Below are 15,045 nucleotides of genomic sequence, written 5' to 3'. Positions count from 1 at the left end.
TGGCAAGGTTCCACAATTTCATCATAGTCCATCCTCTCTACTTTCCAAACATAGGTCAGACTGCATTTATTGCCCAACATTTTAGCTGACAGAATTCATAGCCCTGTCATAAGTCAATTACCATGCCAAATCAAACCAAAGAATATTTAACTCTACTTTTTCACCTGGTTCACATTGACGTCATACACAGTAGCTGTTTATCATCAGAAGAATCTGGAACATTGTGGTTTTGTGTGTTCACCTATAGAAATCCCCTTTCTCCTGTGTGGTCAAAGACACATATATAAGCCAAAAAAACTAAACTCACACAGCGAGCAAGATTTGCAGATTGAACCACAAAACAGCACATCAAGTTGCTTTAGTCACCTCCAGCTCGGGTGAATCCCTCTATATTTAGCTATAAACAAAGTTGTCCTGGAAACACTCAAAAGCAAGAGTGTGTTACACGCCAGACTTACTAAACTACTATGTTACACTAGACCTGCACCAGCCACCATAACCCATTCTGGTTTAGGTAGGTTGGGTTTCCAACATCCTCACAAAATCATTTTGACCTTAGACACAATGAAATCCTTAAGCAAGAACCTCAGCGAGAACTTTATGGTGGTGGACGAAATCATACCCAAGTACAGACCAACCAAAACTCCTCCCATGAATCCTGCTGCTTCCCCCACGGCCCAGGATGAAAAATTATGTTTTTACAGGTGTCTAGCGATGCGGATGCTATCCCTGCTCGGCTGGAATTCACATTTATTTGCTCCTCCTCTAGCTTGCCCCCCCCCCTCTCTCTCTCTCTCTCTCTCTCTCTCTCTCTCTCTCTCTCTCTCTCTCTCTGAGGTCTGTCTGTCAGACTATATGCGTGTCTGAGGCCAGTGTCCTGCTTTGAGTGGTTACTATGGTAGACGTATCACTCAAACCATTAGAGCAGGAGGTTGCTTATAACAGGTACTCTGGGGTTCATTTTGTTGTTGTGTCAGTATCTCTTGTGTTAAGCAGACCCCTGATGTCCTATAGTCTGTCTGGAACTCTCTATGGTGAAGGTGATAATAGGGTGACCAGGGATGCTTGACTTACTGTGCTCTCTACTGGACCTGGGGTTTACTACTTTTGAGCTCTAAAACCTACAATGATCAGCTGACTTTAAAGCTAAGTTTACACAGCCAGCGACTTTTGATGCGGTCTCTTTCTGTCAGGTTGTTTGTTTTGTCACTGCTGTTTGATGTTGTTTCATATCATTTGTATGGAGCTCAAATCAAATTTATATGACATTCAAAAGTGTTTTATATAAACTGCATTAGTACAGAATCATTTTATTTAATTGATCAAATCTCATATGACATACAAGAATCATACGGCGTGCTATTTAGGTCAGTCAGTTCCCAATGTATCGTTTCAAATCAAGAAGTTGCAACAAATGAGCTACTTAATCTTCCATCCACTACAGTAAACTAGAGACAGATGACGTGAGTTCCACTTACTATGATTCCAGTCTGTCCTAAAAGCCACTCATAATTTGCAGTATTTCATATTTCCTCATATTAGCCTACTTTATATTAAAACAAAACAATAACCTGAACTACAGTGTTCAGACTCAGAAAGTCAATCAATGTCTTACTTTCAGTTGTCTGATTCTTAATCTGGTTAGTCACACATGTAAAGATTTTAAGCCAAATATTGGAGCCAATTTGTCCAAGAAATCCCCAATCTGTGGTGTCATTACAATTATACTGCTCCCGATCAAGTCAGAGTTTAAGTTTTAAAAGCACTTTGTCCATACTAGAGTTTTTCAAAAGCTGCTCATCCATACTAAACCTGTTGGAAAATGCTTACATCTATGTGTAGAATCCCTACCCTATTTGGAGTGTGTTATCCAAACTTTACTTTTTGGGGCAGGCATCGGGTTTAGTTATTAAAATGTCCTACTCTGATACCACTATCTTGAACTTAGGAAAACGTAAATTCATAAACAGTTGTAAATAATACTTTGATGGCTATTTAATTAAGAATATTGAAAATATATAAATAAACAAGAAATAAAAGAATTAAGTAAAATAATAGTTTAAAGCTGTGTGCTGATAGACTCTCTGCAAGTCCGATTTCATCCTTTCCACATACTTGCGATGTTTACTGGATCCATTTCCATCTGGCGACGTTCCGAAGCACACATCCGCTGGCAAACGAGCCTCCCTTCCAAATAGAAGATAGTACGGTCAGTACCTAGTTGATTCGTTCTTATTACAGTTGTATGCGTGTACCAAACGATTGATGTGTTGACTCCGACTGCTTTTCTCTGCAAGATTCAGCGTTCCAAGCATGGAAAGGAGCGTTCGGTAGAACCTTTCAGGCTGTGGCTGCCCTTGTGCATGGTACGATGAGGTTCTGGATTTTCGAATACCAAGCATCTTTAGTAGCTCCTTTATGAGACCGCTTTCAAAATCTCAGCCCTGATCTGAATGGATATGAGAGGGTAGACCATAATGGATGAAATCTTGTAACCTATCTTGTTATACAATGTCCACAACTCTTTATGAACTGTTCTACATATGTTCTGCGCTTGAGTAAAACGTAATATTTCCACTTTTCAAAAAGTTTCATTTTTTACATAAATGCCATCTCAGTGTGGACGAAAAACCTAAATTCAAGCAACACTTTAGAACTTTTGCTCATGGCTACCCCATGTGGTTGTTAAGCGCAATTGTCTTTTACCAGTGTCTTTAATGATGTCTCTGTATAAGCTCAAAGGCAGTGCAATACACGTCAATTTAATTACTAAGCTGTTGAAAAAATTGAATGCAGAAACGCTGTTTGGAAACCATATCGCACACTTCCGCAGGCAGGGGATGGGACGGAGACCGACAGTATGAATGTCTTTATAATGTCCCTCTATATGAAGAGTTTGGATCCAAAATAAGATGAAAACATTTCAGAAATCATGTTTATTTTGTTGTGCATTCCAATTAAACTGCAGTTGGTATGTGTTTTTGATTTGAGCCATAATAACTGTATAAAATACAGCTAACTAACACAATAAAACACAATAAAAACATGATAGCATGATTTTTTAACATCTCATTTTGGAAACAAACTTTTCATGTGTTCATTTTCTGATGAAGTCACATTTGATCAGGAGAGTTTCTCTGAGTTCTTGCATCTGTGGAATTGCCAGTATGAGTTCGTCATTACAATCCACAGGTGTGTGGTCTTGAGGTCTGGCCAAACCATCTGAGAATTATTATGTTAAAAAAATTCTGAAAAGGACCTTAAGTCCTTGTCTCTTGTGGGTTTAAAATGGTTCACAAAATACCTACAACTTCACAGTTACTTCAAACAAAAATATGTAGAAAAAATTTAATTAAATAAAACATGCAAAAAACTGCCAATTTAACAGTCCTCTGGCCAACCTGAATGGGCAAGAAAGAGAAGAACAGATTTGGAGATTGAGAAACAGGAGGAAGAGACGTTAAGACAGCTGTTGGGCTGTTTACTCCTCAGATGAAGCCCGGAGACGAGAGGCAGGAAAGAAGGGGGTCTGGTTGCCAGGATGGAATCATCGTAGAAGGTGTTTTATAACTTTCACAAACAAAGTGCTGCACAGATCTACATACAAGAGAAGGGTCAATAGCAACAGTGCCCAGTACATCAGCCGATAAACAGAAACAGAGAGCTCTCCAAACCGCACAGCAGGTCTTCTCATTACAGGCCTGTCAACATCATAACAGTGGATCTATTTTAAGCCGGTTTGCATGGCATGCCAAATAAAAAGTGACTAATGGGTTTTAGGCAGCAAATTAATCGCTTAAACTTACAGCTGAATTTGACAAATGTTTGCAAATTATAGTAGTCGTATCTTTAAACCCAATTTTTTATCCAAGTCTCTCCATACGCAATCAAATATTTATATTGTATTTTGTGATTTGTAAACTATAAAAAATGTGGGCTTAAGGTAACAATAAAGTAAGGTAATAAAATAAATATATATAAATTGAACATCAGGAGTCAAATTTTCCAGTCTACAATTTAAATTCAGCCTTTAGTTTAGCATATATTGCTTTTTATATGGCAGGTATGCAACTTGATCCTCTTTAAAATTTTATCACATCCATAACCAAGGAATTACGGTCAGGAAAGAGACCAAAACAGCCAGCGAGCAAATGAATGCTGTTCAATGAATAAAATGACTACTTGAGAAAAAAACGAGAGTTCATCGAATATGATAGATGGCCACCGGGGGTGACATTACAAAGAAAAAACCTCATCCTTCCTATTTTCCCTCGCCTCCTTGCTGTTCTCCGCTTGTTTTCAGTCAGTTCTGGGTTTTCTACAATCCGTTTTTCCCCTTTTCCATCCTTTCCAAGAGAAAAGGCCCTCATTACATTAGCACATGTCCCTCTTCGCCAAAACATGGCCGCTAACAGGCAGATGAATGACTGCTGCCGACTACCTCGCACAGTACATGATGCTCCCGAGAAGCATTAAAGAGTATTTCATCCTTTCCAGAAAAGCCAGGAGAAAGACAGAAGAAGGAAGGAGTTAAGGAGAAGAGGCCTGGCAGAAAGATTAGATTAGCACTTTCAAACATCTGCAAATTCGTCCAGCCCCGACTACCGCTTCCCGACAGATTACCCCTCCATCTCACAATCCTTCAAGCTCCTTCCCGGATCCTGCCTCCTTCTTCTCCCCGTATTTTGTCCCGGGTTTTTTTTCGTCTGATCTGTTTTCCTCTCATCGAGCCTGTTTATTTCCCTGGTATCTCCATCTGTCGTCGACCGCTCTGAATCGTAAAACACATCAAGAATTTGCGAACGTCTGTGACCACATTGCTTTCAAAGGAAGGGGACGGTTTGGAAACGTTTCTGTAATACAAAAAAACTTTATTTTCGCACAAGAGCCTTATATTTATACTGCTCAATTTATTTAATAAATAGAATCATGGACCGCGGTGGCTTTTGAGTTTCTGGGGCAATTGCATTGTTTGATATCATCAACGATAAATAAAAAGGCTAAAACACAGGCTTTAGGACACATTTTGCGTTTTAGGACTCAGGTGAAAATGTTTGGGTGGGTACTGACTGTTATGGGGTCCCAAAGGTCCAGGGAACAGTTGTTGTTGACACTTCTATTCTCATCTCCAAAGTCACAGGAGAACCAAAGAGAAATCCTAAACAAGTGATAATGTGCAGTGCTATGATGAACATCCAGGAAAATCGTCAAAGGGTAATGGAAATGTGCATTCGTCTTTAAATGCCGTTTCCTCCCACACACAGCTTAAAATGCTTCCTGAGCACAAGTGTGAAAAACAACATTTTCCTATACATGTGTGCTCAAATATACACCAAGTCCAGAGGGGTATGTCAGCTTGATCTTTTATACGGTTCTATCCTCATAATCACGTTTGGCCCTATAACTTTCCGGAAAAAAAACAACCCATTGACTTATATGCAAGTACAAAAAAGCAGCGTAGGGATTATATACATCCTGGCTAAATGATTGCTGCCCCACCAGACTTCATTATTCTCTCTCGGAGAGAGGTGCTGATCTGTGAAGCCCACACCAACCCAAATCAGCCTCGACGCGACTGTAGCTAATTTCCATCAACATCTCACTTCAGGTCCGCTTTCACCACTGAACATTTTTGCAGATTCCTTACTTTGTCTACGTTTTTATTACAGAGTACTGACTAGGAACATTACAGCCGTGATTTAATAAGGTTAAAGATAATGGATACAGATTAGCTCGTGCGATGTAGCAAATTGCATGGGCCCATTTTACGAATAAAGAATAATTGCGCAATCAGTCGCACATGCTGATAGGTTGGTAACACCCACGCTCATTTAACGTGGGATAAGACATCAGGCAACCCTGCTGACAAAAAACATAGATAAATTCTATTGGTTTCTCTTGGTTTTTTATAATCTGAAGAAAATGTTTTCCACAAAGAACCTTTTGAGAAACACAAAGGTTCTTCCGATGTTAAAGGTTCTTTATCGAACCTTTTAAGCACCTTTATTTTTAACAGCGTTGAAGGTAGTTGCGTTGCTCTCTATGGGGGGTCAGAAAGCTCTCAGACTTCTTTAAAAATATCTTAATTCGTCTTCCGAAGACGAAACAAGATCTTGCGGTTGTAAGAAGGTGAATAAGTAATATTCTTTATAAATTCAACATACCGTATGTGCTGCTGCAAAGCTGTCTGAAGACTTAAACAACGCAGCTGAATCATTTCCCTAAATGGGAGTGTTTGGAAAGCATATGTCTATTTAAAATTAAACAGCATAAGTTATGCTTCTGTGAAAAGAAAAAATCAATCCAAAATATCTGGCCAGCAAATCATTACAGTGAACATATGCATAGCCCATCTGTGTTTCTCTTCTGAGGTCAGCCAAAAATTGTATCAGAGACGTCTGTGCATAAAACATATGTGGGATGCATCTTTTTCATCTCTGTAACATGGAGAGTGTTGCATGAGAGCGACTCAAAACAACCCAACCCGATAAAAGAAACACACTCACATCCAAACACAGGTCACCAACACGCAGACGTCAGTGTCCCAGCTCAACACTTATCAAACCGTTTCACTGTTTTAATGAATGGTAATGAGAGCCAAGCTCAATAAACCAAAATATGTCTCTTGAAACCTTGGGTGTATTTAACCTCTGTTTTGCATTAAGAAAACATGTGAGTGGTGCGTTTCCTATAATGTTCAAGTCATTAATTATGTCCTTGCATGAATGTGAATGAATGTGTTTATTTTCTTTTTGGAATAAATCGTAATATCACATCTCTCCTCAACAGGTCGAAAGACTTGAGATTAAATCATTTCTGGTGTCCAGACAGCATGGGATGACTTTTGCACCAGTGTTATTTTAAGTGGGGTGTTTAGATCAAATCCCTAACTTTATAATTTCAAAAGGATAGTTCAACCAAAAACAAATAGTTTGCCATAATGTGTTCATTCTTTTGTAGCACAGAACAGTCAGATACTACACCTTTAAAAAGTCTTTAGACTGAATGTAAATGGGTTCGAGGGACAGTTTTCTGGATACTTTCTCGCATCAAAGCTGTTAAAAATGCATTGAGTGGAATTCCAGTACTGTAATTGGTCAGCCATGCTCCAAATGAACTTTTTGAGCCTCCCCTGGTTGTAATGTGGCGTCGGTTCAAAACTAAAAGCAATAAGTATTGGATGGTTTTACTGTGCTGACATTGGAGCAGGTCAGCGGTGTCCATCATAAAAGGTTATTACAACGTTTTAATTTCACTAGGTGGATGTGCTTTGTGTCACAGAAAAAGGATCCTGCGCCAATGTATTAAACTTAACAGCTGCGTAAAAACAAAACACAATGACAAAAAATATAAGTACTTTTCCTTACCTTGCTCTGTCAGAAGTGACTTTTGTAATAATGATATTAATGGTAAATGCTGATGTTCAAAAATCATTTACTCATGTTGTTCCATGCTAATGTTAAATAATGACACTATTCTCACTTGTGGGTGAACTATTTTTGGTTTACAATAAGGTGCTATTTGTTAACAATTTGTTCATGCATTAGCATCAACAGTACTCATTTATTAATATCAATTCATGTTCATTTTAGCATTTACTAATGCATTATTAAAATCAAATATTGTCACTGTTCACATGAACTAACATATAACTGTTTTGACATAAACTAACAATAACAAGGATTAATACATGCTAAAAAACTCAATTGTTCATATTTATCTAATGCATTTACTAATGTTAACTAATAGCACCTTATTGTAAAGTGTTACCCTATCTTTCTCCATTAGGAAAATGCAGGACTAAATAATAGAGTAGATACCCAAACTTGAATACTTTGTCTATGAAGTTGAACTGATTTTCTGTCTGACAGTCTGACAGATTTGCAACGCAAGACCTGAAGTCTCACAAGGTCAAGAGTCAGAAATCAGTAACTTTCCTTCTGTGTGTGGCCATGGTTAAGGTACAATAAGATAAATGACAAAGAGTTCATTGCCAGAATGAGAAAACCAAACGTGCAAAGTCATTATACTTCCTGTCTTGGGCGAGCCCAGTTCATCATCCGACACACAAACACACTCACAACAACACATTTCTATCACTTACACACCCACACTTCTCACGCTATCACCACACGTATGTCGCTCACAACTGACACGCAAGGACATTTGCTATGTACTTTGAGATCCACTTGCACAGAGATCACTACGATAAACGTACAGGTTTGGTAAACATCGCCCCTCAGCTTTGCTGTCTTCATTCTCATCAAGCTCTCGAACCACACCGGACCACCTTTGAGAAGATCGACGGAAGTTATGCTGCCGTGCGCATTATGTCTGCAGTACAAATAAACAGAATGAATGATTTTGTCCCCTCTTATGGACTGAATTATGTTCGGACCTCCTCATTGGTGGAGCGGCATATCGCCGGGTGTGTTTTATTTGGACAGGAGTGCCATTGGATTCGTAAACCGTAGCATTAAAATTGTAACCAAGACGTCCAGTAAGTCTGACTTTTGTTAACAGGCACATGTGCAGATTTGGAACAAGATGGGAAAAAGCTGCTCTGTGTTCAAGCCTTAGACACGGTCAAAAATCTTTCATCATCTTGCATAGCCAAAGTTGTTGTTGCTGTGGTTGCAGCAACATGGTTTGATGGTGTCTGGGATACAGGCGATGCCGCTGACTTTCAAAATGGGAATTTTCTATGCAGACACCTACATATTGGGTAGCAAGCTTATGGTAGTTGACAATTAATCCGGAAATGTGTCGTATCGTGTGACATAGCAAACATTTTGAAAAAATTAGATAAATCTTTCTTATGCTATTTTAGATTATAAATATAAAAAATATAAAATAATATATTATTATTATTAACAGTTTTTTCAATTTCTCAACCCGTTTATTGTCACACACTGTCACACAATGTCACACATATTGTTTTTTATCCATACATCATAGATTCTGCCGTGCTTGCACTGTTATTGTTGCTTTTGTTATTTTGAAGCTTTATTGTACAAAATGTGTTTGTTGTTTTCGGTGTTTCTTTCTCCTAAAATGGACGTGACATATTGATCATACATATTGGTCACGCACCATCATAACATGATGTAAATTCACACCAAGCCTGAACTTCAGAACACATCGTTCTAAGTTGTTTCGTTTCTTTTGAATAATGTTTTGCATTCAGTCTGTAACATTCGCTTGTTTATGATGTTTTATTAAAGGGGTGGTTCCCCCAAAAATGAAAAATCATTGTTATAATTTACTCACCCTCGTGTAATTTCATACCTGCATAAATTACTCAGAGAAAGATATTTGGAAGAATGTTGGTAATTTTCAGTTCTCGGACATCATTGACCACCATAGTAGGAAAAAATAAATGGTAGTCAAAGGTGCCCCAGAACCGTTTGCTTTCCTTCATTCTTCAAAATATCTCAGTTTGTGCCCAACAGACAAAAAAAATATACAATATCATTTTCTACTAGTGGTGGATGATGTCCCAGAACTGAAAATTGTCAACATTCGTCCATATATCTTTCTTTGCGTTCAACTGAAGAAAGAAACATATACAGGCTGGAAACAACCTAAGGGTGAGTTAATGATAATGATATTTTTGGATGAACTGTCCCTTTAACAAAGTTCGGGAGAAGCGTGTGCAAATAATTTATTCATATGTCATCAGCTATTACATCATCTGTCCTATTAGCGTAAGAGGAAGTCCCTATAAATATAGACAAGCCGTCTTATATTCTCTCATCTGTTTTCAGCATCCCTCCACCACCTTGACTCCGTACCATCGGCCCGCTTTCTACCTCAGCCTGAATACCAAGCTCGGAGCTCTCTCCCAGGACAGCTCACCAAATACACATTCTATTATTTCTTTTATGGTTTTTGCAATGGAGAACTCGTTAAATGAAAGTCAATTGAAAGTAAAGGCTAATGTGGCCACAGCATAACAAGTAAATCTGTCCAAGTTTTATTTCAGAGCAAAATAAATAGTCAAGTTTGTTTTATTTATATAAAAATGTCTTCATATATAATAACTTAAAGCAGAAAAATCACACCTTATGAATGCCCCTGTGAGCATGCTGAGAGTGACTGCGGCAAGCAACATCCTTAGAAGAGTGTTCTTGTATCTTAGTTGGTATTCTGCCTTGTGATATGAGTTTGATCCCCAAGAAACACACAAATTAATAAAAAACTTTTGGCAAAAATTTTCTGCAAAACCCATAAATGTGACCCTGGACCACAAAACCAGCCATAAAGATAGGGGAGAGTCGATGAACCCGAAAGCTGAAATTCTAAACTTTACATAGATACCAAACTTGAACGAAAAGTTATGCGTCCTAAAACATTAAATAAATGTCATAAAAGCACATTATTACAACACTAATTTCATGTTTTAACAAAAATGATAAGTAAATTGTTTGTTTTGCTTGACAACGTATTGCTTTTATTCATGTTTTGCAAGTAAATGTCCATTACTTTTTTACACCGATTTCATTTATACAGTATCTATGCATTTTTTTCTTTTATTGCCTTATATTGTCAAAAATCGTTTTACAAAACGTACGTCCAAAAGAAAAAGAAAATTCTCAGAATATTACAGCAATGAGTATTTTATGGGCAAACATCTATTGTCACACGTTTTCAACCGGCTTTAGAGATAGGCTATACTGTATACATATTCAGGTGTTAACGTATGACACATCTGATAGATTTCCAGCGAGAGATGAAGGTTTACACAGCAAACTGAACCTCCCTCCAGGATCTCTTATTCAGCCCCAGATGTCAAAGCAAACAGCAGATCCCATGGACAAGGTCCTGAACAAGCACAGCTACCGGAGTCAAGAAAAAGAGTGATGTTGGTAATGAGAGCATTCCGATGGCGAGCGCAAACTAACGGGGTGCTGCAGACGCCCGCCCCTGTCTCTGCTTTTTAAACGACTCTCTGGATGCGCTCGGATGCCAGGACACACAGCAACTCCATCCATTTTGCTTCCTACAAATCTTTCCCAGGGAAACCAGTGAGGCCGTTGCAGGAAGCTCTCCCAATCTCACTCCGGAGGACGGAAATGAATATTTAAAAGAAGTGTGAAGAGGAGACGAGGGGCGCGGTGGGGTGAGATGGCAGTCAAGGGTAAAACCTCTGGACCCTGGGAAGTCACAGTGAGAGAGACATGAGAAAGATTGAAGGGATGAACGCAGATGCGAAAGCTTCCGATGTGCCGCGCGCAGTTCTGTTGAGGGTGCAGTAAAGGCAATGTGGATTGCCATTTGCATCCATTTACTCCCATGAGGCAACGTATTTTCAGAGTGAACCGGAAAAAATGTCACATCATGCAAACCAAAAACATGCAATGAAAAAGTAAATAGGGCCAATTTGATGCTTACTTAAAAGTGATTATTTAAATGTCTATGCAAACAAACCAGGTGTTATTCAGATATCCATCTATAAATATGTCAGCAGTTAAGATTCTCTTCAAACTCACGCTGCCATCACAGCAGCTGACCTCAAAGAGAACCGCGAAGAAGACAGTATATGCTAATGCAGGTCAAAATCAATGCGAAAAGGCAACAACACAAACAATTCAGTGTGCATAACGCAATAAAAACGTTTGCTTTGACAAACCATTACTGTACGTTTCAGGCTAGAGAACTGGGGCAGAGGAAGCGATAAATACCATAAAATCATATGTCGGAGAGGAAAGAGGTTCGAGCCGCACAGGTAGAGTTCAACAAATGGACGCACAGATGGTCGCACGAAAGGAAGAAGAGGAAAATCAAGCTGACTATTCTCTAATGACGTGGCGAAGGAAGAGAAATGGCGCTGTTTGGTCCTCGGTCCCCTTTCGCAGGTGCTCGGTCACAGATCAAATAGGAGCATAGCTTTTATATCTCCTCTGCTGCTTTCTTCTGGGTTTAAGGAGGAGAGGTGTATTTTTGATTCAAAAACCTTACGAACATGTGGAAGTTATCAGAGCCAGGCCTGCGGATGGACCCGTCCCTCTTGCCTGTGGTCCAACAAATAATTAAGGGTGGAGGAGAAAGAAACAGAGAGAGGGAGGGAATGATGAGAGTCTGCTATCTCAGTGGTTCTCAAACTTTGTAGTTGCAAGTCCCCTTTGTGTAAAGTCCATTGCTTGCTTATGCAGTACCCGTGAGGTTCATGTTAATGCAAAATGTACACTTACATCTTAAAGCTAAATGGTATTTTTTTTCATTGACCCACATGAATTTAACCATGTTTATGAATATTTTGACACATTGTTTTATAAATATGTGCCGTGCTGTATGTATACACCTGTCTATGTATTCATTACACGAGACCTGAAATGTTTGCTTGTTTATAAGAAGTGTCCTTTGAGACTCAACCTCTTTCTCCACTCTCTTTTTCTAACTGAGAGTGCATTTATACTTCACTAAATTACAGAACAGCACAAATACAGTGACAGAAGTATGGAAATGCTGTCATTCATCTCCCTTTTTTTCTCTGATACATTTTTTATCTTTAGACCATTTAGTAGATAAAATAAAATACGGAGGTATTAAGATTTTAAGTTGCATTCTTTAAAGCCGGATATATTAATAAAATACTTTAAACCCTAAGCAACAATAAAAATGCTTTTGGAAGGAGTTGAAAACACAAGAGAAGATATTTTGAAAAATGTCTCAGTGGTTTTATGTCCATACAATGGAAGTCAGTGTGGGCCAATGTTATTTGGTCATCAACATTCTTCAAAATATCGTCTTTTGTGTCATGCATGAGAGTAAGCAAACGGTGACAGAATTGAGATTTTGGGGTGAGATAAAATGTTCATGAAAGTGGTTTGTGTTCCAGAAAGACATCTGCCAACATTCTAATTTAAGATCAACTTGTCATTGACTGAAGCCCATTTTCTCTCCCTAAACGTGTGAAATATGTGGCGATGGCATACGGTGAAAGAAGATTAATCAAAGCATGAGCCGACTACGCCACCCCGGATAGGGCCAGGGACCCAAAATTAAGTAAATCACCAAAAGCTCACAGGTTCGTTATTGGCTGAGACAGGTAGCAGACAAAAGGGAAGCTGGTAAACAATTTATTTCACACACACCATCTAAAATACAAAATCACATTTAATTAAAGTCATTAAAAGAAACAGGCCATCATCTTCGTACAAAGCATACACACACTTAAAACGTCCAACCCAGAATTGGGGAAAGTCGTCTGATTGATCCGACAACCGTTGTGCTCACTCACGTCACCACACGCCAAATGTTTCGATATTGTGGACACTACAAACAAGTCAACCACAGCACCACATACAGAGGATCTCGACCGCGACTAATTCCCCCTAATTCTGGAACGAAAAGAAAATTAATAAACTCAATCCCAAAATCACTTACACAAAACAAATTAAACCAAATCACTTAAACAAAACAAATTAAACCAAATCACTTAAACAAAACAAACGAAGTAAACAAAATCACTTAAGCAAAACGAAGTAAACAAAATCACTTAAGCAAAACGAAGTAAACCAAATCACTTACACAAAACAAATTAAACCAAATCACTTAAGCAAAACAGATTAAACCAAATCACTTAAGCAAAACGAAGTAAACAAAATCACTTAAACAAAACCAAATCACTTAGGCAAAACGAAGTAAACAAAATCACTTAAACAAAACGAATTAAACAAAATAAATTTTAAACAAAACGAATTAAACAAAATCAATTTAAACAAAACAAGTTACGCCCAAAATGACATCGATAATAATAGCTAGTCCGGTAATCACCAGTCCTCCGAGAAAGAGAGCCAAATGTCGTGCCTATAGACACGCAGAACGCGATATCGAAGCACGTCAACAGACACTAAATGGTTATTATACACTGGAAATAACTGCCAGCTAAATGGGAATAGATCCTCCACACCAACCGGGACAAAGACGCTGTCCCAGGCACGGCAACGAGTGAAAGAGCAAAAACGGAAATAAACACGACTCTACGGACTGTCCACTTCGGTCCGGAACAGTCAGCTTCATGCATCCGCTACGCAGTGAAATGAAAGTGGAAGGTAAATTAAGCGTCGCACTAAAAGTAACGGGTCTGGAAACAACCCGGTTCAGGAATCCACTAGGCAGTCAGGTAGGAGAAATGGTAAGTTGGACGAATCAGTGCGAACAATAGTGGCACTGTCTATCTCGGAAAACACTCCAGTTCAAGCAGTCGTTATACATGCAGGTACAATAGCGCTAGTCCATAAGGGAGAATCACAGCCCCAAATAGCGCCGGTATCAGCCTGCGAACTGGCGTCGGTTCAGCCTGCTGCAACACCTCCAACACCCAAAGTCACTGCAGCTAATGACCCGTAATGCACCACGCACTTGACGCGGACTTCACTAATGGCTCTCGAAAATACATGGCCATTCACAAATGCCCGCAGTACTCCTCAACCACACTCTTGGACGTGTAGCCCAACCCACCGGAAATAAAGGTACTCCCGGAAGCCCTATAGGACACACCTGTGTGACATGCCAGTCCTATCTACCTTTATACCCCCGGACCGTACCATTTCCTCAAACATAGGTGGGTCAGGCAATCGCATCACCACAATCTACCCCCCCCACAAGTCATCGTAGTCCCGACGATGAACAACGTAGCCTCAAGGTCTGAAAGCCATAGCACGATTTAGCCCTGAAGTAGACCCAGCAGAAATCTGATGAGCCTCAGCCCCTACGGTCCGTGGTAAATGGTACAAATTCGTATGCTGCCCGGCCCTAGCACGTCTAGGTCTAACGATCCTTTCGGAGATACTAGACGGTCCGATAGAATCTGGTACTACGTCTAATGGTACACTTACACTCCTCTCGCTCCCCCCAACTGCACCCCCAGGTACCGCAGGACTCGCCCTTACCTCTGGCGATGCTCTATTCACCCCAATGCTCTCTGGAATTTCTGATGGGGCCTGGGTCACCACCAAGGCTAAATCCCCATCCTCAAATTCCTCAAAGCCTTCCTCTCTTACTGAAGGTACTGGCAACTCCGGCCAATCCTTAAAGGAC

Source organism: Barbatula barbatula (genome assembly GCF_947034865.1).
Source record: "Barbatula barbatula genome assembly, chromosome: 10".
Classification (NCBI taxonomy): domain Eukaryota; kingdom Metazoa; phylum Chordata; class Actinopteri; order Cypriniformes; family Nemacheilidae; genus Barbatula; species Barbatula barbatula.
Note: the sequence above shows the minus strand (reverse complement) of the source record.